The 24,103-nt window shown below is 35.5% G+C and overlaps 1 protein-coding gene across 3 annotated transcripts in view; it reads right to left on the bottom strand.

The window, feature by feature from the left end:
• The window catches only part of METTL15 (methyltransferase 15, mitochondrial 12S rRNA N4-cytidine), a 186,486-nt gene that overhangs the window by 39,565 nt on the left and 122,818 nt on the right, over positions 1–24,103 (bottom strand). The window lies entirely within an intron of this gene.

Below are 24,103 nucleotides of genomic sequence, written 5' to 3' on the forward strand. Positions count from 1 at the left end.
ATGGAGTATTATCCAGCCATTTAAAAAAAAAAGGAAATCTTGTCATTTGTGATAGCAAGGATGGACCTCGAGGGCATTATGCGAAGTGAAATAAGTCAGACAGAGAAAGACAATTATTGTATGATCTCATACGTGAATCTTAAAAAGGAAAGAGAAAGAGAGAGAAACCAAACTCATTAAAAAAGAGAGAGAGAGATCAGATTTGTGGATACCAGAGACAGGAGATGGGGTAAATAGAATTGGATGAAAGTGGTCAGAAGGTATAAACGTCCAGATAAGTTAGTTAAATAAAAAAGGATGTAATATACAACATGACAACTACAGTTAACACTGCTGTATGATATATATAAAGTTGTTAAGAGTAAATCCTAAGAGTTCTCATCACAAGGAAAAACATTTTTTTATATGTATATGAGAAGAAGGACGCTAACTAACTTATTGTGGTAATCATTTCACAATATATATAAATCAAATCATTACACTTATATAAGTCAAATATATAAACTTATATAGTATGGTACATTAATTACTATCTCAATAAAGCTAGAAAAAATAAACTTAATAAGCCAATTTAAGTACAATAAATAATAAACAGGGATCACAGAAAAAAGATATGTCAAACATCTTCAAGCCAAACACTTAAGAACCATATTTTTACCATAACTTAGGATGGGGTGCTGTGCAGCTGCACACCTGATGCATGAAACTACGCTTAAAATAAATGCCTTCTTGCAGAAACAATGTGTTAGCTTTCAGCAGGCACTTTGAAGTGAATGGAGCATTCAAAATCAATAGACAGGCAAGAAGTTGAAATCACCTTGCAGCTATACTAATTCTCCTTCCTACACAAAGTGAGATGCTGCCTGCAGGGTTCTTCAGAAGCCTTAGGGCAACTGGTATGCATTTTGGATGGGGAAATGGGAAAAGAAAAAATGGCAACTCTCCCAAGATCTCATTCTCTCCATCTACAGGTGGGTAGGGTGAATTTGGATTTCAACAGGGGAATTCATATTTATGATATTATGTTTAAGGAGAACTTCATTGCTCATTGGTAATTTTTTCCCAAACTCTGATGGAGAAACTGATTTTCAGATTCACTCACCAAAAATTCATGGACTATCTCCTATATATCAGACATTATGTTAATTAGCATTATGTTAATTGTTAATATAAAGATGAATAAAGCATGGCTTTCTGAGCTTTGAACTGAAAGAAATATATAAATGAATAATTTGTGAAACAACCTGATGGGTGCTAGCAGTAGAAAGATAAATTGTTGTATCTGTATTTGGAAAATATACAACAAATGCTAATACTAAACACTGGGAACACAAATAATAGAATACTGGGATTGGAAAGCAACTCTCAATTCACTAATTCCAATTATTTAACTGATTGAATCTTTTCCCTCTCCACCATCACTGCTGGGGTGTGCTGGGGTAGAGGCAGGGAGAGTCACTGTTTTAACCACCTCCCATTTTCCCCATTGGTCAGGGTGGGATTCCCATTCTAGGATTATGAAAATGGTTAAAGCATGGCACTTGGCCACCAGACAGATGAGACTGACAGTTTATTAATCACACATCCTTACAGCTCTTACAGCCCAGGGGAGGAGGGTATGCAAGGCTACATGTGGGTGGCAGGAACAGAGTAGGCAAGCAGAGGCTATAAGCAGCAGGTTTTATAGTTCAAAAGAACTCTTGACCCTTGGTTCTGATGGGAGAATGTGATATGATTGGCGTGTCTGAGTAATTTCATGGGCAGGGAATTGAAACCTGCTACTCAGGGAGAAGCAGATATTTTTACTTATCCCTTCGATAATAAGGTTCCTTTGGCTCAGGAACCTTATCTGTGGGAGCACTGTGCGGGGGGCGGGGTAGCTTGTGGTTGGGACAATGGAAGGTCTCTCATTTTTCTCCAGATGTCAAGAATACATAATATTGGGCTTTAATTTTAAGGCCTTACACGAAATTCTCCAGCTCATGTTCGAACATTCTCAATCATCAGAACTCACTACTGTTTCTGAGCTGTTTTTTAGTTGCTAACTATTTCCTCACTATTTCTATATTTCTATATTTTCCCCTTGATATTAGTCCATGTAAAACAACCAAAAACCTACAACCATGGAAGCCTTTCATATATCTACTGTCATTTTAAGTCATTGTAAGGGATATTTGTTGGCCACCTCTTGCTTGCCAATCTCTGTTCCAACAGGACCTCAAAATTTGAGCCATGTCATCTGGGAGAGACTGATTATATCTATAACTGTTTATATGTCAACTTGGCAAGACTACATTATCTACTTATTTAATCAAACACTAATCTCAGTGTTGCGGTGCAGGTTATTTTATAAATGTGGTTAATAATCAGTTCTCTCTAAGTAGAACATTACCTTTAATAATGTGGCTATGCCTCATCCAATAGGTGAAAGGCTTCCCAAGAGCAAAAACTGAGGTTTCCCAGAGGAAGAAGAAATTCAGCCTCAAGACTTCAATATCAGTTCCTGTCAGAGAATTTCTAGCCTGATGGCTTGCCCTAATTCAGACTTGCCAGTACCACAACTGTGTGAGCCAATTCCTTAAAATAAATTCCCTTGTATATTTATGTATTATGTCCCTCAATATCCCTAAGGATTCTCAGGAGAAACAGAACCAGTAAGAGATATACATTATGTGTGTGTGTGTGTGTGTGTGTGTGTGTGTGTGTGTGTGTAACTTCTGCTGGTTCTGATTCTAGATAATATACTCACTGTATTTTCAGAAGGTTTATTATAAAGCAATGTGTCTAAATTTCAAGAGGGCTTTTAATTTTAATTTTCTTTTTAAATTTAATTTTTTCAGTGTTCCAAGATTGTTTATGTACCACATCCAGTGCTCCATGCAATACGTGCCCTTCTTAATACCCACCACCAGGCTCATACATCCTCATACCCCCTTCCACCCTAAAACCCTCAGTTTGTTTCTCAGAGTCCACAGTCTCTCATGGTTCATCTCCCCCTCTGATTTCCTCCAATTCACTTTTCCTTTCCTTCTCCTAATGTTCTCCATGTTATTCCTTATGTTCTGCAAGTAAATGAAACCATATGATATTTGACTTTCTCTATTTGACTTATTTCACTCAGCATAATCTCTTCTAGTCCCGTCCATGTTGATGCAAAAGTTAGGTATTCATCCTTTCTGATGGCTGAGTAATATTCTATTGTATAAATGGACCACATCCTTTTTATCCATTCGTCTGCTGAAGGGCATCTTGGCTCTTTCTACAGTTTGGCGACTGTGGCCATTGCTGTTATGAACACTGGGGTACAGATGGCCCTTCTTTTCACTACATCTGTATCTTTGGGGTAAATACCCAGTAGTGCAATTGCAGAGTTATAGGGCAACTCCATTTTTAATTTTTTGAGGAATCTCCGCACTGTTTTCCAAAGTGGCTGCACCAACTTGCATTCCCACCAACAGTGTAAGAGAGTTCCCCCTTCTCCACATCCTCTCCAATGTTTGTTGTTTCCTGTCTTGTTAATGTTTGCTATTCTAACTGGTGTAAGGTGGTATCTCAATGTGGTTTTGATTTGAATTTCCCTGATGGCTAATGATGAATATTTTTTCATGTGTCTGTTAGCCATTTGTATGTCTTCTTTGGAGAAATGTCTGTTCATATCTTCTGCCCATTTCTTGACTGGATTTTTTTGTTGTCTTGGTGTTGAGTTTGATAACTTCTTTATAGATTTTGGATAGTAGCCTTTTATCTGATAAGTCATTTGCAAATATCTTCTCCCATTCCCTAGGTTGCCTTTTAGCTGTTTCCTTTGCTGTGAAGCTTTTTATCCTGATGAAGTCCCAATACTTTGTTTTTGTTTGCTTTTGTTTTGTTGCCTTTGGAGATATGTCTAGCAAGAAGCTGCTGCCCTTTCAGTCTTTTTCATGGGCACAGCTGCTTAAACCAACTGAGCCATCCAAGCGCCCTATGGACACAGCTGCTAAGCTTCCTCCATTACTGTATTTGTGCATCTTTGTCAGTTGTTGCAGATCTAAGTACAATTTCTGCCCTACACATTTACTACAACCCTTTAAGATCCAGGTGTTACCTTTAACCACAGAAATCTTTTACTAGAGCAAAACCTCACACAAGCCACTATTTCACAGTCTTAATTCCTTGGGTTTTACAGCTATTACCCGTTTGCTAATATACTTGTAAAATTAAAAAAAAATAAATCTTATAAGGAGTTCTTGGGTATCCTCAAACTAACAGTTGAACACACAACATTCATACAGTTTTACACCTGACTATTACTGAATAACTAAAATGTAATCCTTGTGGTACAAAACTCAGTTTAATACACAAGTATGAGAATATCATATGGTAACAAAAGTAACCAAGTGTCAACACGACAAAATAAATTACGTGTTTAAGGCAGAGTTTTCTGATGCTGCACCAGTTACATGTTTCTAGAATTAGATTGTTCTCAGATCTGGGCAGAGATCAATAAGGAGTCTGTGCCATAGGGGTCTGGTAAGAGCTAATACATGATCATCTGGAGCGAGTAGCAGGTGGTAGTAGGGGGTCTGTAAGAAAACAATGGTAGAATTAAAATTAGAAAGTGGTAGAATTAGAATGCAAACACAGGAATGAGTTAAGTTAACATCATGTAAATGTGGCAGCAAATAGAAGGGCTCTAACTGCAGGCCAGACTTTTCCTAAAAAGAACAAGTTATCTAGTCCTGAAGAAATTGAAGTTCTAGGCAGGAATATGGTTAGAAAGTCAGGCATAAGAAAGTAAGTTTAGAGATGTAATCAGAACTGACCAATCATTAAAATCAACACATCAAGTCAGTACTAGTAAGAAACACGGATCATATGAAGTAGGGTGACAAGCAGAGCAATGTAAAGCAGAAGTTTCCCCCCTTCACAGCACTTTTTTTTTTCCTTACGATTTGTTTTTTTTGTTTGTTTGTTTGAGAGAGAGCGAGCCAGCGAGTGCACAAGGAGGAGGGGCAGGGAGAGAGAGAGAGAGAGAGAATCTCAAGCAGGCTCCATGCTGAAAGCAAAGCCTGGCTCAGGGCTCCATCTCACAATCCTGTGGTCACGACCCAAGCCAAAACGGAGTCCAATGCTTAACTGACTGTGCTACCCAGGAGCCTCATGAACTAACATTTCTTTAAAGGTGCCAGGAACAGTACCAAGACACTTAAAGTTTGTTATACTGAACTTAAAGTGAACTGAATCCAGGGTTCACTTCATCATAAATCTTATTCATTTATTTTGTGTGGGTACGTGGGGATACATCCTGGGTAATAATGTCCCATAAAAGGATAAGAAGAGCAAAATACAAATAACTTTTTTTTTTAGGAGGTTGGTCTGCTTACTGTGGATCTAAGTCCTTCTCACATTACCATCAACATTATTTCATGTAAATCCAAATGTACTACCTGTTTTTGAGTCATTAAATTTTATTCATCTGTAGGCACTAAGCAGGGGCCATGGCTACCTTTACCAGTTCATTAGGCCTCCGAAGTAAGGAATTCAGAAGGGAACCAAAACAGTGGATGAAACACATAGCTAACTTGAGCAACTGTAAGGGCAAACATTGTGGGGTGCTTTCTGTGTGCTAGATCCTGTGCTGTATACTTATCAAATCATTTCATGCTCCTGATAACCCTAAGAGGTCAGTGACATTATGGCCCACAGTCTGCAGATGAAGAAATAAGAACAGAGAGTGTAAGTCATAAGACTAGGAAGTGGTAGAATAAGAATGCAAACACAGGCTAGTCTTGCTAGAGTCTTTGCTCTCAACCACTACACTGTAATACCTATCAACTTTCTATTTATTTAATACCACTTCAGATCGCATTCCTTACCATTATGATCTTGTCATGATTGATTATCGGCCTAGTTTGTCTGATTTTTTTTATTAAAACATTTTAATTGTTTTGGGGGCGCCTGGGTGGCTCAGTGGGTTAAAGCCTCTGCCTTTGGCTCAGGTCATGATCCCAGGGTCCTGGGATCAAGCCCTGCAGCAGGCTCTCTGCTCAGTGGGAAGCCTGCTTCCCCTCTCTCTGCCTGCCTCTCTGCCTACTTGTGATCTATTAAATAAATAAAATCTTTAAAAAAATTTTTTAAAAATAAAACACTTTGCCTTTAATAATTTCCATCTCTACATAGCTATAGGTGTGTAGATTTAGCACCCAACAAATATTTGCTGAATATCTACAAGGGGCTGGACACAGGAATATAAAAATGAACAAGAAAGGTATACGCACAAACTTCGGTAAATTACTGAGATCATTTATTTCTTCTTAAAACAGTAGTAGAGTGGGATGAGGACACTGTATCATAATGCTTATGTTTAAATCTTGGCTCTGCTACTTACCAACCCTATGGTATTGGACAAGTTATTTAATTTCTCTCAGTATCAGTTCCCTGTATTTCACAGTGTATAAGGTTTCCCCCTTTAATACAGCAGAGTATGGTAGAAATACCTCAACAAGTTCTGGACTCAGACTAAATCAGATCAGCTTTCTAATTCTTTATCTAATTATTTTTTAATTTGACTATGATAAGTATTATTCTTCTTGACTCTCACAAGTCATCTACATATGGAATACAACTTATTGGTCTGTTTTACTATATAGGACTAAATGCACTAATATATACTGAGCCTGGTGATGTAAGAGTATTTTATTTGACTGTGTATTTAAATAAAGATTGAACATATAACATCAAAATTCTTCTAACTGCATACTGTCTAATAATTCTGGAGCCCGATTCTTCATTTGTACTATGCAAACAGAGCAATTCCAATGTCACAGAGCTTTTGTGAAGAGTATTTTAATTAATATACATGATAACACCTACTAAGATGCCTAGGCATAGAAAAGCCCTTAATAAATGCTATCTCTCTCCCCCCAAGCTCCAACTTTTCTTCCCTTAGATACTCTTATAATTTGGTCACTGTGCTGCCAATTGATAGCTGAGAGCAATGGCAAGGATTTCCTTCAAGGCCACCAAATGCAGAGCATACCAGCCATGATCTTTTGACCAAAGATCTTTTTTTTTTTTCTTTGTCCAACCTCTCTGATGTGCCTCTATTGGGCTATATTTCTCTTTCCACACCATGCCTATTATAGTTTGAGAACTGTTAACATTCTTTTAAAAGTTTTTATTTAAATTCCAGTTAGTTAACATGCAGTGTGACATTAGTTTCAGGTGTACAATATGATTCAATTCTTCCACACATTACTCAGTGCTCATCACAAGCACAGTCCTTAATCTCTATCACCTATTCCACTCATCCTCCCGCCCGCCTCCCCTCTGGTAACCATCAATTTGTTTTCTCTAGGTAAGAGTCTGTTTCTTGGTTTGCCACCCCCCCTTTTTTCCCCTTTGCTCATTTGTTTGGTTTCTTAAATTCCACATATGAATGAAACAATATGGTACCTGTCTATCTCTAACTGACCCATTTCACCCAGCATAACACTTTAACTCCACCCATGTCATTGCAAATGGCAGGATTTCATTCTTTCTTTGTGGCTAAGTCATATTCCATTGCATCATTGCATGTGAGTGTGTGTGTGTGTGTGTGTGTGTGAATCACACCCTCTTTATCCATTCGTCAGTCAGTGGATAATTAGGCTCTCTCCATAATTTCACTATTAGATAATTCTTCTGTAAACATCAGGGTGCATGTATTCCTTTGAAATAGTCATTTTGCATTCTTTGGATAAATACCTAGTAGTGCAATTGCTGGATTGGAGGGTAGTTCTATTGTTAACTTTTCAAGGAACCTCTGTACTGCTTTCCAGATTGGTTGCACCAGGTTGCATTCCCACTAACAGTACAAGAAGGATCCCCCTTCTCTACATCTTTGCCAATATCTACTGTCTCTTGTGTTCTGACATGTATGAGGTGGTATCTCACCATAGTTCAGATTTGCTTTTCCCTAATGAGAAGTGATGTTGAGGAAAACTGTTTGCTTTTTGATACGTTTATGTTTACCATACCACAGAGCTCATTGTAGACATATTTATAAATAATCTAGGATATTTTGATTTTCATGTGAATTATGATCATTTTTAAATATTAAAAGAATTATTTCCATATACTGTATATATTTGGTTTGATTGTATATTTGATGCCCTTGCTCAAAGATCACCTTGCTCAAAGAATATTTCCATATACTATAGAAATGGAATAAAAAGACATTAGTTTTGCTTTGCATAATTTGCTCAAAATATTTGATAGCATTATTTTTACTGACCATTGTCTTTCCCTTCAGGAAATACTTCTTAAAAACTGGATTTAGCCATTCAATCACAATTCATAATGCATTTTTTTTTTTTTAAACGAGAGGGAGAAACGGGATGGATGGGGGAGCAGAGGGAGAGAGAGACTCTTAAGCAGGCTCCATGCCCATCAGGGAGCCTGACACAGGGCTCGATCTCACAACCTTGAGATCATGACCTGAGCCAAGATCGGGAAGTCAGACACAACGGACTGAGATAGCCAGGCACTCCCATGATGTACATTTTAGAATAATGTTCATTAGAAATGATAAATATAATTGTATTTGTATCTCTCAGTAACTCTTTTAACATTTATTCACTGGAGTAATCACCTTCTGTTCTGGAATAACAGCTTAGCAGGCCTCATAAGTTTTCCACTCATTAATATGTTATAGCCCTATGGCTATTGTGAGCTGTATATATATAGCCAGCTCAGAAATTAGACTGTCCAGTGCTCAGTTACAAAAACAAACAAAAAATGAATATTTATTGAGCAACTACCAAATGTCAGGCACTGTTCTATATTACCTGTGATAAGTAAATAAAACATAAAATTCCAATGACTGCAGAGGTTATATTCCAGAGGATAAACCGATCAATATATTTGAAAACATCTATTTCTGTCTATAGCAGTTTAGCTTGATGAGGACAACTCTTCCACTGGAAAAAACCTAGGAAACCTGGTAATTAAATTATCTGTTTGAAGGGATTAGAGAGCTACAAAAACAGCTAAGACTGGAGGAGATAAACGGGTAGTTTAAACAAGTGAGCCTGACATTGGAGCAGTTCTTCTCCTGAAGGCCATCGTTTATTTGCAAGTGGAAACCAAGAGGCTATGAAACTAAGCAGAACTTTGGGCAACCTCATAGGATGAAGGAGACAAAGACTGAGTTTATAGTCCATTGAGTGAATATGACCAGGTAATAACCCCAGAATTTTATTTGAGACCCAAAAGAGCTAAAACTGGGTGAAAGACCAAAATAAGTCACACAAAGACTGAAATAAGGTTTCAGTCAGTTAAATTCATACTGCAAGAAAATGATACGGTGTTAGATGACTTGCCCACCAAAAGCTACAGTAAATGATAACTGGAAGAAGATACCTTTCAGACTCTAAAAATAGGTCCATGATTTTTCAAAGACAATGTGTGAAATCAAATAAAAAATTACTAGATAGACTGAGAGATAAGCCCAAATATCAATATTAATGAATAGATAATAGAAATAGACATACTGGGTACAGAATAAAATTATTATTTATCTATATAATTATTATACAAAACAAAGTTATTAGAATGGCCTTAAAAATAACTGATGTGCTTAAGAAAAGAATGGTTAATTAAGTAATATGAACCCAAAAAATGCCTCTACAGAAAATGCCTCTACAGAAAACAGTAAAACAAAAATCAGGCCAAATGGAAAACAGATCAACACAATAACTGAAATTAAGAATTCAATAGGTAAGTTTAAGAATAGCCTAGAAAATAGCCCAAGAAAGGATTAGTGACATAAAAGATAGTTTAGTGGAAAGTATTAAGACTAAAAAAGGCAGAGGAAATAATTTGGAAAATATAGAGCAGAGCACAAGACATGCAACATGGTTAAGGAGATCTAACATATGCATAACTGGAATTCCAAAGGAGAGGAGAGTGAAATGAGGTAAAAACAATGTTTAAAATAACCAAGAACTTTCCAAAATGATTTAAGATTTCAAGTCATGTATTCAAAAAGCACAATAAACTCCAAAGAGGATATACACATAAACAACTCCCCACACCAAAAAAGAAAACCAAACAAAAACTAGGACCATCATAGCAGAATTTGTGAAGACAAAGGGAAATTAAAATATTAAGAACAGTCAAAGAAAAAAGATATATTGCACCCACAGGAGCAACAGTCAGAACTGAAATAATGAAAGCCAATTGACGGGCAAATTTCCTTCAGAAGTGAAAGGGAAATAAAAATATTTTCAGTTAAATAAAATTGAGGTAATTCACTACTACCAGACCCCTACTAAAAGACATACATACTAAAAATCGTTTTTTTTAGGCAGAAGGAAAATAATCTCAAATTGAAAGAAAGAAAATGCATAATGGAATGAAGATCACTGGAATGTTTAAAGATATCAGTAAATCTAGATGAATACTGACTGTATAAGAAATAATTTCTGGTGACATCAATATATATGTAAAGTGAAATATACAGTAGTAACAAAAGAGGCAAGAGTGTGACAGTCCTTGCAACTCCAATGTCCAGAAAACATTAAAGTATCAATTTATATTTGATCTTAATAGGAAATTATATATGTTGTGAACTCCAGAGTAACCTTAGAAAGAATGGTAAAATGATATAGAACACATGAGCAACCAGAGAGAGAAGACAGAATATAATAATAAAAAAAAAAGAAAATAATAAAGGAGAAAAAAAAAGTACAAAGAACAGATTAGACAACTAGGAAACAAACAAGAAAATGGTAGGTAGGTACATTTAAACCCAAATATAACAGTAATTATATTAAATATCCTTAGACTAAACATTTAAATTCAAAGCAAAGATTTTCAATATCCATATGCTACATATAAAAATAACAACTTAAGTGTTAGGACACAGAAGTAAAAAATAAGGGGAAAATGTCATGTAATTGCTATACAAAAGAAAAGTTATCAAATAGAGTAGAGAGAAACAGTAGTAGAAATAAAGCTATTTTATCTCAGGGTTTTGGAGGGGTGGGGGTGGGAGGTTGGGTGAGCCTGGTGGTGGGTATTACGGAGGGCACATATTGCATGGGGCACTGGATGTGGTACATAAACAATGAATTCTGGAACACTGAAAAGAAAATAAAAAATAAATAAAAATTTAAAAATAAATAAATAAAATAAATCTAAAACAAAAAAATCTATTTTATCATGATAAAAGGACCAAATCCACTAATATGACATGTCAATTATAAATCTGTTATATACCTAATAATAAAATTTCAAAATTATGTAATTAAAATTTGATAGAACTAAAAGCAGATAGATACATAATCATAACTGTAGAGTTTTAAATATCATTCTTAGTGGGGCACCTGGGTGACACAGTTGGTTAGGCATCTGACTGTTGATTTCAGCTCAGGTCATGATCTCAGGGTTGTGAGATCGAGCCCCACACTGGGCTTTGTGCTGAGCATGGAGCCTGCTTAAATAAATAAAATAAATATCACTTTTAGTAAATACAGAATAAGCAGACATATAGAAGACTTCAAATACACAATTATCAAGTCTGATATAAATGACACATTAAATTTAACTCCCCACTCTAAAAGTACACAATATTTTTTTTTAAAGGTACACTGAATATTTAAAATATAGACTATCTGCTGGACTATAAGATTAGTTTCATCAAATTTCAAAGAACTGATATCATACAGAATATATCTTCAAAACACAGTGGGACTTAACTGGAAATTGATAATAGGAAAATAACTACAAAGTCCTCAAATGTTTGGAAGTTATGTAATATACTTGTAAATACTCCAGAAAAAATGGATATAAGTAAATATTTCTAAACTAAACAATGATGAAAACTATAGCATAACCCACACCAATGAAAATGCAACACATCAAAACTTGCTATATTTTAAAAATCATACTTGAGAAAAATTCACATACTTGAATGCGCATATTTGAAAAGGTTGAAAACCAATGATCTATGTATTCATTTTCACAAATTAAACACCAAAAGTGAATTAAATTCCTAAAAAAGGTGGAACATTCCAAATAGCGAAAGCAATTATACACATAGAAAAAATATACAACAGAAAAAATTAAACAAAGACCAAAAATTTCTTCCTTTAAAATACAAAGAAAATTGTTTCACCCCGTATAAGGATGATCAAGAAGGGAGAAAACACACATTACTAATATAAGGTATGAAAAAGAACATGTCATCAGATCCTATGACTTTAAAAATGTTATAGGAGGGCACTGTTAGTAATTTAGTAAAAATAAATTTGAAATTTAGAACAAATGAAGAAAAAATCCCAGAAAAATCCTAATACTTAAAACTGACCTAAGAAGAAATGTAAAACTGTTCTAAAACCATTAAGAAATTAAATCTATAATTATAAAGCCTCACACAGAGAAGACAACAGGTCTAGATGACTTTGCTATGAATTCTTCTAAACACTTATAACATTAATATTATATAAACAAAAATCCCACTAATATTATATAAACTCTTCCAGAGAAGAGAGAAAGAGGGAAGATTTTTCAACTCAATTTATGAGGTCAGAATAACCTTGGTAAAAATTCAACAAAGATATTACAAAAAAAAAAAAAAACTAAAGGCCAATCTCTCTCATGGACAAAATAAAAAAAAAAAAATTGACAAAATGTGAACATACCAAATCTAACTACACATATGAGAGGATATCACCAGGTTGACAGCCAATTGGCAAGATCCATGAAACAGTTGAGCATGGAGTACTGAAGCTAAGGAGAGAGGTCAGGACTGGAGAGAGAGCTTTTGTAATTGTATTAGAATAGGAAGGATTTAGTAGATATTTATTAAATGAATATATAACAGGATTTTAAAATGGAAGAACTCTTCTGATCTCAGTTTCAAGCCAATATTATCAGGAGATGGATAAATGATACTAAAAGAAATATTAAATAAAAATGCAATTTTGAGGGCCCCTGGGTGGCTCAGTTGGTTAAGCATCTCCCTTCAGCTCAGGTCATGATCTCAGGATCCTGGGTTCAAGCCCCACATAGGGCTCTCTGCCCAGCTAGGAATCTGCTTCTCCTTCTCACTTTCCCTCTGAGTGCTCTCCCTCTCTCTTTCTGTCTCAAATAAATAAATAAAATCTTTTAAAAAATGCAATTTTCCCAAATACATGGCCTAGAGAAGGCTTCATTATATTTGGGCCCCTCAATGGGATGTTTCTCTATTAATAAAGAGATTCAAAAATGCATGAAGAAGTTCTAATAAGGAAATTTTCTTGGTAAGAACTGCTTTGTTTCTTAATTTTTATAGCATCTCACTTTATTCTTTTTTTCATGATATTTGAACACTGAACTCTGATTCTATATAATTCTCTCTCTCTCTCTCTCTCTCACACACACACACACACACAAACCAACCTATTTCTTTTGTGCTCACCCCCATTATCCCCTATATATAAGGACTGTTTCAGTCCTTGGTGATCATTTCTTCTTCTAGGCTGCTATAGAGCTAACTGATAATTCATTTGGCTCTCAGTATGTGCTACTTTCTTTTTTTTTTTTTTTTTTAAAGATTATTTATTTATTTATTTGACAGAGAGAAATCACAAGTAGGCAGAGAGGCAGGCAGAGAGAGGAGAGGAGGAAGCAGGCTCCCTGCTGAGCAGAGAGCCCAATGTGGGACTCGATCCCAGGACCCTGAGATCATGACCTGAGCCGAAGGCAGCGGCTTAACCCACTGAGCCACCCAGGCGCCCCAGTATGTGCTACTTTCTAATGTCATGGTATGCATCCTGCTTCCTCAGCAATAAGAACCTAAATCATTTGAGGGTCACATGGACCATGTCATATACATTTTTGTAACTGCAGCACCCAAAAGATTATAAATGTACAATAAACATTTTTTTGACAATGAAGGTGGTGATAATATTGAGAGGCATTAGTATTTTTGAAATGCAAGAAAGATGAGAACACTTAGCATAACTAACTCAATGTTGTTGTTGTTTTTAATCATACTTAAATGTGATAAAGGACTAAAAAAGAGATGTAATATACAGAGTATACTTAAATAGGCTTTGGAGAGGATAAGTAGTTCTGCAGTGTGTATCCTATAAGTACTTAACTAAATTCAATGGTTATGTGGACAGTAAGTTTTAGACACTTATTTTTCACATGCCTAAGAGCTATAAGAAGCATTATAGAACTACCTTGTAACCACAATTTAAGAGTGCATTTTAAGTTTCTGTTCACAATTATCTTGCCCCCTCCAATATCAAAGAAAAAAAAATGCTAGCAATGTTCTATTAAGAAAAAATAAAATAAAATTCACAATTCATACCAACTAAAACCACAGAATTAGTTAAATTTAATTCATTCAATAAAAAAGGAAAACCTCCAAGTGCTTTACTTTGAAAGGTGGTATTACAGTCACAACACTATTTAAACAAAATTTCTTTTGGGGGTATTCTTTTTTCCCATCTGGGCACTTCTAAAAATCCCAGAAATATATAGTGAAATTTATATGAAGTCTGGTCTTCTCTGAGTAACAGTAATTACAAAATAGTCAGACTAAACTCCTTCTTCTGTGACTTCTATGTCTCTGGGTTTGGCATGCTGGATAACCTCGCTCCTTTCATACGACCCTCACATCCAATTTTCTAGAAAGTTTAATATGAGGATTGGAATAAAAAGCATCCATTTCTCTGAGGTATTACTTTCTAAAATTTACACTTTCTGAAGTAGTTCAGATGAATTCAGCCTTTAATCACCGTGCACATACACTGCCAAAATAAGCCATTGATTCTATAAGTTATTCGGGGAATTTCATCACGACTGAAACATTAATAGTTTTCAATGGTTGGCATTGTTGATTTAGGATGGTTGGATGACTGCCTGAATCAAGTCTGAAGGGGCCAGATGATTTAAGCTAGAGGTCTCTAATTAAGGGTGAATATCACAATCATCTGGAGAGTGTTTATAAATTATGGATGTTTTACTACCGACCTAAAGAATCAACTAAGACAAGCATGTTACAATTCGGGGATTTTCCAGATGTATTCTCACTCATAGCCCTCTTTAAGGTACAATGGTACAGCCAAAAAGAAAAGAGCCTTAGGCATGTTTATCAAGGCCATGAGGACTGGTAAATTCTTCAGGCTGATAATAGCTTTTGTAAAGCTTTATAAGTATATACAACAAGCGTAAATTAAATAAATGGGAAATATTAAATGCTATTGTTATAGTAAAGGCCAAAGGTTGCTACATAAGGCAAAGGACAGCAGCTGTCAGGAACACTGAAGCTTGGGAAGTAGGTGTATGTGTCACCCCTTGAAGAGAGAAAAGAGAAATTCCACTTACTGGTGGAAAGTAATAAAGTCAGCCACACAGAAGGAAGTGGATGGGGGTACTCACTAACCTGCCTTCATTTATCAGCTGGCCCTAACTCTAGTTATACTGAAATTACCAATTCCTACCCTAGTATCTTTTGATGGATGGACTTTAAAATGGCACCTCAAATTCAGTTTAAATAAATAAAATTCACTAAATACAGTCAAGTATTATAAAATGAAGGGAAAAAATCTATAACAAAAGTCAGCATTGTTTTTCCAAATGAAGGTAACAGTCATTATTAGCTCAAATTCAGACCATGAAGTCTGGTATTCTAATGTTTAAATTAATGTACCTGTTTATCTATTCTATATTAGTATTCATTTTACTATAAAACAATGCTTAATTATAAAACCATGTTTAATAAGTCAAACTGATGCTCTAGAAGGCATATCATGTTTTTCCTGTAGTCTTGAATACTCACTGGGTAACACTGCTGACAACAACTAGCATATTAAAATGATGTATCCAGAAAAAAAATAATAATAAAATGATGCATCCAGAGAAGAAGAAAGCCTATTGACTTCTGTCCTGTTGACAGTTCTCATTTGCTTAGAAACTCAGTGTGGTCATTATATAATATAATATAGTAAGAAGATTATGGCAAATAACTAATGTTTTTAGTCTAAGGAAAAAAAAATATAGCCTTTCTGGTCTCTTTAAAAAAAAAGTTCATTAAAGATTAAAGTTGATAGTGTGAAATTTTAGTGAATTTTCATTGCTTTTTTTAAGTTCAATGGGAGTAAGAAAAATTCATTCTCTCTGTAAATGCAAATTAATTAGCTGGGTGTGTGTCAGAAGGAAATTTCCTTGAGCCACAATTTTTTTTCAGTGTTCCAAGATTCATTGTTTATGCACCACATCCAGTGCTCCATGCAATACGTGCCCTCCTTAATACCCACCACTAGGCTCACCCAAACCCCCACCTCTCTCCCCTCCAAAACCATCAGTTGGTTTTTCAGTGTTCACAGTCTCTCATGGTTTGTCTCCCCCTCCAATTTCCCTGAATTCACTTCTCCTCTTCTTCTCCCAATGTCCTCTGTGTTATTCCTTATGCTCTACAAGTTAAACTATATGATAATTGACTCTCTGCTTGACTTATTTCACTCAGCATAATCTCTTCCAGTCCATCCATGTTGACACAAAAGTTAGCTATTCATACTTTCATAGTTGGCTATTCATAGTTGGCTATGCCTCTGATGGAGACAGAATACTCCATTGTAGATATGGACCATATCTTCTTTATCCATTTGTCTGCTGAAGGGCATCTGGGCTCTTCCCACAGTTTGGTGACAGTAGCCATTGCTGCTATGAACATTGGAGTAGAGATGGTCCTTCTTTTCACTATATCTGTATCTTTGGAGTAAATACCCAGTAGTGCAATTGCAGGGTCATACGGTAACTCTATTTTTAATTTCTTAAGGAATCTCCACACTCATTTCCAAAGTGCTGAACCAACCTGGATTCCCACCAACAGTGTAAGAGAGTTCCCCTTTCTCCACATCCTCTCCAGCATTTGTTGTTTCCTGTCTTGTTAATCTTTGCTATTCTAACTGGTGTAAAGTGGTTCTCAATGTGGTTTTGGTTTGAATTTCCCTGATGGTTAATGATGATGAACATTTTTTCATGTGTCTGTTAGATGAACATGATGAATATGGATGCCAAGATTCTCAACAGGATCCCAGCTAATAGGATCCCACAGTATATTAAAAAGATTATCCACCATGACCAGGTGGGATTTATCCCTGGGATGCAAGGGTGGTTCAATATTTGCAAATCAATCAATGTGATAGAACAAATCAATAAGAGAAGAGAGAAGAAACACATGGTCCTCTCAATTGATGCAGAAAAAGCTTTTGACAAGATATAACATCCGTTTCTGATTAAAACGCTTCAAAGTGTACGGACAGAGGGAACATTCCTCAACTTCATAAAATCTATCTATGAAAAACCCACAGCAAAAAAAAAAAACAAAAAAAAACAAAACAAAACAAAAAAAAAAACAACCCACAGCAAGTATCATTCTCAATGGGAAAAGCTAAAAACCTTCCCTTTGAGATCAGGAAAACGACAAGGATGTCCACTCTTGCCACTGTTGTTCATATTTTTTAGTGACCTCTCTCTGAAAAGGCTTTCTGTAACTTTTCCATTGCTGAGTTTTAGTCCTGTAACTACTATGTATTCTTTCCAATTTTAAAAGAATATTCAAATACATATTAACAGGGATAATCTCCCAAAGCAAGCATGGATTTAGTTCAGATATATCTTGAGTACTGTTATTTTGTAAAAGGATGCTAGGGCAATTAACAATTCCAATTCAAATGTGGAAATACAATGTATAAAATAATCCCCATGATCTAATTTGGGGGGGGTGGGAGTGGGGTCAAATTAATATTGCCCAATACCAACACTCTCCTGGTCTACAAGATTTTACTTCCTACATTATTAACTTAAAATATATTAATATGAAAGATTTTTAAATGCCATACAGGGGCCGCCTGGGTGGCTCAGTGGGTTAAAGCCTCTGTCTTCGGCTCAGGTCATGATCCCAGGGTCCTGGGATCGAGCCCCGCATTGGGCTCTGTGCTCAGTGGGGAGCCTGCTTCCTCCTCTCTCTCTCTGCCTACTTGTGATCTCTGTCTGTCAAATAAATAAAATCGTTAAAAATAAATAAATAAATGCCATACAGTATGCTAAAGTTTATATTTCTAATATATTTTATAATATTAATAAACACATAGGATCCAAATAATTAAAAGGATTTTAAGGAGATGACTACTATGCTAATTAAGTAGATTTTACCATCAAAGATTATTATTATGTTCAGGTACAAAATATATTTTCAACCACTAAATATATTTATATATGTGACAAATAAATTAAACTACCCCAAAATCTGGAGGCTAATGTGGCTCTACGTACATAATAATCACTAGTTGTTGGCCATGATAGATTTAATCAATTTTGAAATGTTAATATTCTTCTATGCATAGATACATATTTTTGATATTTTTAAGAAAATCAGTCTGCTATCATTTTCTGAATACTTCTTTGTGCCAGGTACTATGTTAGATACTGAGGTAATAATGGGAACACATGGTCCCTACCCTCAAAGATCTCACAGCAAATAACAGTACACAGCTTTATTACTCACTGAATGTTTTACCTGAGATGATCACATTTTGACCTTCATCACAATCCTGTAAGGTATATAATGTAAACACTTTCACCCTTAATTTAGAGTTACTGAAAAGTGGGCTAAGAGAGTATTTTTCTCCTACATCTTTCTCTAAGATTATTTAGCATACCGATAGGAGAAGAATGGGTGCTCAAGAAATATTTGATAATGAGTGACTTGCTCAAGGTCACATAGCGGTACCAGTAAAGCTAAAAATTAAACTCAGGTCAAGTTAATTCTAAGACCAAGATGTCAAAGTCCTACTATAGATAGTTTTGAGAGGTTGTTTCAGGACATCTGTTTGCACATCTCTCTGATGAAACTGATTCAACAACTTCTTAATATAGTAATTCTTGAACTATGTATACATTTTTTTTAAGGTGGAATGGCATGCCAGGAGAATGAGTTTATTCATTGCTCTAGTTTTAGCATCTAACCTAGAAGGGGAGGGGGCAGCAAACAAATGGAATTACAGAGATCTAGCATCTATGTCACCAATATGAACGGTTAGGTCACAGGCAAGTATTATCAGACTGAAATTATCAGCCTTATAAAAAAAAAACTTATTGTATACTCAAGAACAGGAATAATACAAATATCAATCTTGAATCAGAATTAACTTGGTTGGCCTCATGTCGGCATAACTAGATTTCCTTGAAAGTACTATATATCTCAACTTTAGAAAGTGCAACAACAGTAAAACATGAAATAACATGATTTTGTAGTAAGTACTAAAAAGAACTCATCCGAATTTTAGTGTAATTATTTGGGTTGTTTCATTTGTGTTTAAGCGAGTTTTGCAATAAATATTTGTTGAAAGTCTATTTACAGGATTGGTGGGCTGGATGCCCAAATGTCTACAAATATTGTGTGTCTTTGCTAAAATAATTTGTATAACTGAGCCTGTTTAGTCATTATAAAATAACAGTGCTAGATTTAAAACAAACAAACATCTAAAACACCAGGAAACTCATATCAGTAATTTCTAGATAATGACAGCTAGAATTTATTGATCTGTCACTATGTGGCAGGGACTGTTTGGAGTACTCTCCTTGTATTAAAACATATGATCTTCAAACACACCTGAGACAGGTACTCCTATACTCCCCCCATTTTAAGGATGGGGAATCTGAGGCAGCAGAGCTAGAGTACTTCTTGAAGCTTCTAGAGCTAGTGAGTAGTAAAGATGGAATTCTAACCTAGGCAGTCTGGTTCTAAAGCGGGTGCTATGCAGTATTGCCTCTGCAGACAGAGTCCAACAGCACCCATGATGTCTTCATTTTATAGAGTTATTAGTATTTGCCAGAAATTGAACTAAGGACATTATGTTTGTTATTTCATTCAATCCTTATAAAAGCAACAATTTTTGAGGTTTTTATACCTATTTTACAGGTCAGGAAACTGACTCAAAATTTAGAATAACCTGTTCACTTTAAGAGGTCATGGCAGGTTGAGATTCTAACCCTGTCTACTCTTTGTTTCTAATGCCTCTACTTTTAATCAATGTGCAGTATTAGGATGGTTTGCAAGAAATATACTTTTGGAGTTGGAACTCATCTTACACATTTTCCACCTCAAAAGAGTTTTGGTGGGTTTCAAGGTGAAAAAGATGGAAATGAAAACAATATATAACATGCTGAAAGGGTTACCAATATGGAGCTCTCCTGCTAAATTCATGTATGATGGTGTTCGGATTTTCTGAGGAAAATCAACCCATTCCATAATATGTGAGGAGTAATAAGGAGATGACACATTAAAAAATAACAGTAATAGTAATTATTGAATTTGAGTTTTCACACTTGGACTTTGAAAAAATTAACTTTCTTTTCTCAGATTAAATGCAGGCATCTCCTTAACTGATACAACTGAATTATTCCACAAACACAAGTCTGGCAAAGTTTTACACATTTTAAGAGCAGCTAGGTCATTACATAAAAAACTCAAAAAGATTTCCTAGCAGCTAGGTCATTACATAAAAAACTCAAAAAGATTTCCTCTTCTTAATTCCAAGTGGTGGTCCCATCAGATCTAATTTGAAATGCACTGGCAGAGCTTGCTTGGCATATAAGCTGGTGCTTGGCTGGCTCAGGAGCCAAGGGACTTTAACTCCATGGGTGGATGCACAGCACATATTTTAGTATCTCTGGGGGGAAAAAACAGACAAACTTGTGCAGAAGGAAGACCTGCTTGCAACTGATTATATTACATTTGTACAACATGGTATTGCCCCATCACTTCCAAAGAATCTACAACTGGTACTAAACAAATGAAATGCTAAGGAGTCCTCTTAAAATAAAAGCAACATCAATAATGCCAACAAACATGACTACAACTATGCAGCTAATCAGTATCCACAGCTATAGTAATAAAAGACAATTAGTAATACGTAGGTAATGCCCTCCTAGAAAACAGTAATCAGTCTTAGAGTTAAGAAAATAAAACCATGGGGCACCTGGGTGGCTCAGTGGTTTGGGCTGCTGCCTTCGGCTCGGGTCATGATCTCAGGGTCCTGGGATCGAGCCCCGCATCGGGCTCCCTGCTCCGCAGGAAGCCTGCTTCCCTCTCTCTCTCTCTCTGCCTGCCTCTCTGCCTACTTGTGATCTCTGTCTGTCAAATAAATAAAAAATCTTTAAGAAAAAAAAAAAGAAAAGAAAACCATAATACTTGACTTCTGAGAAGATACTTTTAAAAGGCTTTATATGCATAATGTTAGAGGATTCTACATAAACATGTAAACATATATTTAAGTATATATTACACATCTTGGGAATATAAAGCATATGCATATTATACACACACATATATATATGTATTATATATAATTTCTTAGTTCTAAGAGGAAAAGAAATCTAATTGGTCAAAAATCAGTCATAAAATTTTAACCATGTTTCTGCAAAAAACAGCAGTGCCAAAGGGTAATGCATCGCTAATGGTTTCCAGTGGAATAAATAGCTACTCTGACGTCAAAACTTTGTTACACTCCAATAACTGGCTCACTTGGGGTTTCAGGTACAGCAAGTTACATGTCAGTTTTAAATAAAGTTATAAAAATAGAATGCCTGGTGAACCATATTGTCGCTATGCAACCTGATATGTTATGATTTATATCCAATAAAATGTTAACAAAGGTGATAGATATACCAAAATAGTATCTGGTGGTTTAGGATGCCCTGATCCTTAAATTTCAGATTTAAAAATGCTATATTTTACTTTGTCTGGACCTACAGTGGTACACAGCTGAGTTATCCACTGTTAGCACAGTATCAAATTAGAAATATTTACATATCTCAAAGACAAAGTGATTCATATACTGGTAAATCTCCCTTGATAGGTATAATAATGATATTTTAACCAGGGACTTAGAGCAATAGGAACAATAAGTCTACAGAATGCCAAAAAAATGGGGGAGGGTTATTATATTAGTTCATATAGGACTAATCAGTCATTTTTTCAGAAAGGATATTGCTCAAATAAATATAGGAATTTCCATCAAAATACAGCAATTATATTATCTTACCCTAGGACTAGACTTGAAACTATAAGTTGAGAACCCCTAAAAGATGTGCTCCAATTATATATTATATTTAACAGCTAACTGACATAGTCAATTTTATTTTAAAGTGAGTGCAAATAAGATCTTAGAAGGTTTGAACAATCCATTAAACAGAATGCACAATCAGAATGGTAACAGTTTTTCTATACCAGTGCCTTGCTATAGACTGCATAGAGGACATATTTGTGTAAAGAAAGGGAAAAAATAAAATTTGTTTCAGTCAAAATATTTACTGAAATAATATCAAAACAATATATACTTAAGTGACTGATGCAAGAAAATAAATTGTAGTGTTATTCAATTATTATTTCTATATGAAAATAGAAAATATTTTATTCTTATATGTAGACACTTATACAACAGTGTTTTATCCATAAAATAACACAGAAATCTATATATATATTTATTCTATTTCCTTGTTTTTGCTTACTTTGCATGAGAGGCAAGGAGCAGAAGATTTAGACAGACAAATCTCAGGGCCAGTATCTATCAAATATTGACTTCCGTCAAGTTAGGTAAGCTCTATGAGTTTTCTTCCTCTGTATATGCAGAAATAATAATTAAATTAAATAATTTACATAAAGTCTCTACAACAGTGATCCTCACATGTAGTGTTCCAGGCACTGTTCTAAGCTACCGAGAATCATTAGAATTCTGATTCATAGAGCTGATACTCTTGTAGGGGTAGGGGATGATAATACACATTTTAAATAAGTAAATTATATAGTTTAATAGGTAATAAGTGACATCAAAAAATACAAAATAAAGTAGGAGAGAGTAAGATCAGAAGTACTGGGGTTGTGATTTTAATGAAGTGGTCAGGCAGGCCTCACTGAAAAGATGGTGTTTGAGCAAAGATTTGAAGAAGGCAAAAGAAGAGGGAAGAACACTCCAGGCAGAGGAAATAGCTAATGCAATTGGCTAAATTCAGAGGCATGCTTGGTAATTTTGAGGAACAGCAGGGAAACCAGAATGACCAAAGCAAAGTGACAGATAGAAAATGGGGAGGATACACATTGTAGGGCTTTGTAAGCTACTTACAGTGCTTCAGGTTTTGTACAATAGCTGCCATTGCAGAGGTTTTTTTTTTTTTAATTCCTTTTTAAAATTTTTATTTTTTTTAATTTCAGTGTTCCCGAATTAATTGTTTCTGCACCAAACCCAGTGCTCCATGCAATACATGCCCTCCACAACACCCACCGCAAGGCTCACCCAACCTCCCACTCCACCCCCCCAAAACACTCAGTTAGTTCCTCCGAGTCCACAGTCTCTCATGGTTTGTCTCCCCCTCCAATTTCCCCAATTCCCTTCTCCTTTCCTTCTCCTCATGTCCTCTGTGTTATTCCTTATGCTCCATAAATAAGCAAAACCATATGATAACTGACTCTCTGCTTGACTTCTTTCACTCAGCATAATATCCTCCAGTCCTGTCCATGTTGATACAAAAGTTGGGTATTAACCCTTTCTGATGGAGGCATAATACTCCATTGTATATATGGACCACATCTTCTTTATCCATTGCAGAGTTTTGAGCAAAGCAGTGGCATACCTTAATTTATGTTTGAAAAGTATCATAAATGGTTGATGTGTTGAGAATATATGGAAGAGACTAGAAGGTTGGGTAAGAGATTATTGCAGTGATCCAGGTAAGAGATGGTAGTTAGGACAAGGGTGGGTGGTAGCAGTAGAGGTGGTGCAATCTAGGTAGTCATAATATATTGTGGATTTAGAGGCAATGGGATTTCTGTTGGACAGATTCAGGGAGAGAAGGAGAAATCAAGATGTCTATAAGGACTTTAGCCAGACCGATTGGAAGAATGAGGAAGGCTATAAATAAAGCATGTCTGGGGTGAAAATCAGCTGTTCAACTTCAGTCACATTAAATCTGAGATCTCATCATATACGCAACTGGAGATTCAAAAAAGTATTTAGGTACACAACTCTAGAGTTCTGGAGAGAATATTAATATGAAGATAGTATTTGAAGCCACTAGACTTGTG

This window comes from Mustela nigripes, chromosome 1 (assembly GCF_022355385.1).
Source record: "Mustela nigripes isolate SB6536 chromosome 1, MUSNIG.SB6536, whole genome shotgun sequence".
In the NCBI taxonomy this organism is placed as follows: domain Eukaryota; kingdom Metazoa; phylum Chordata; class Mammalia; order Carnivora; family Mustelidae; genus Mustela; species Mustela nigripes.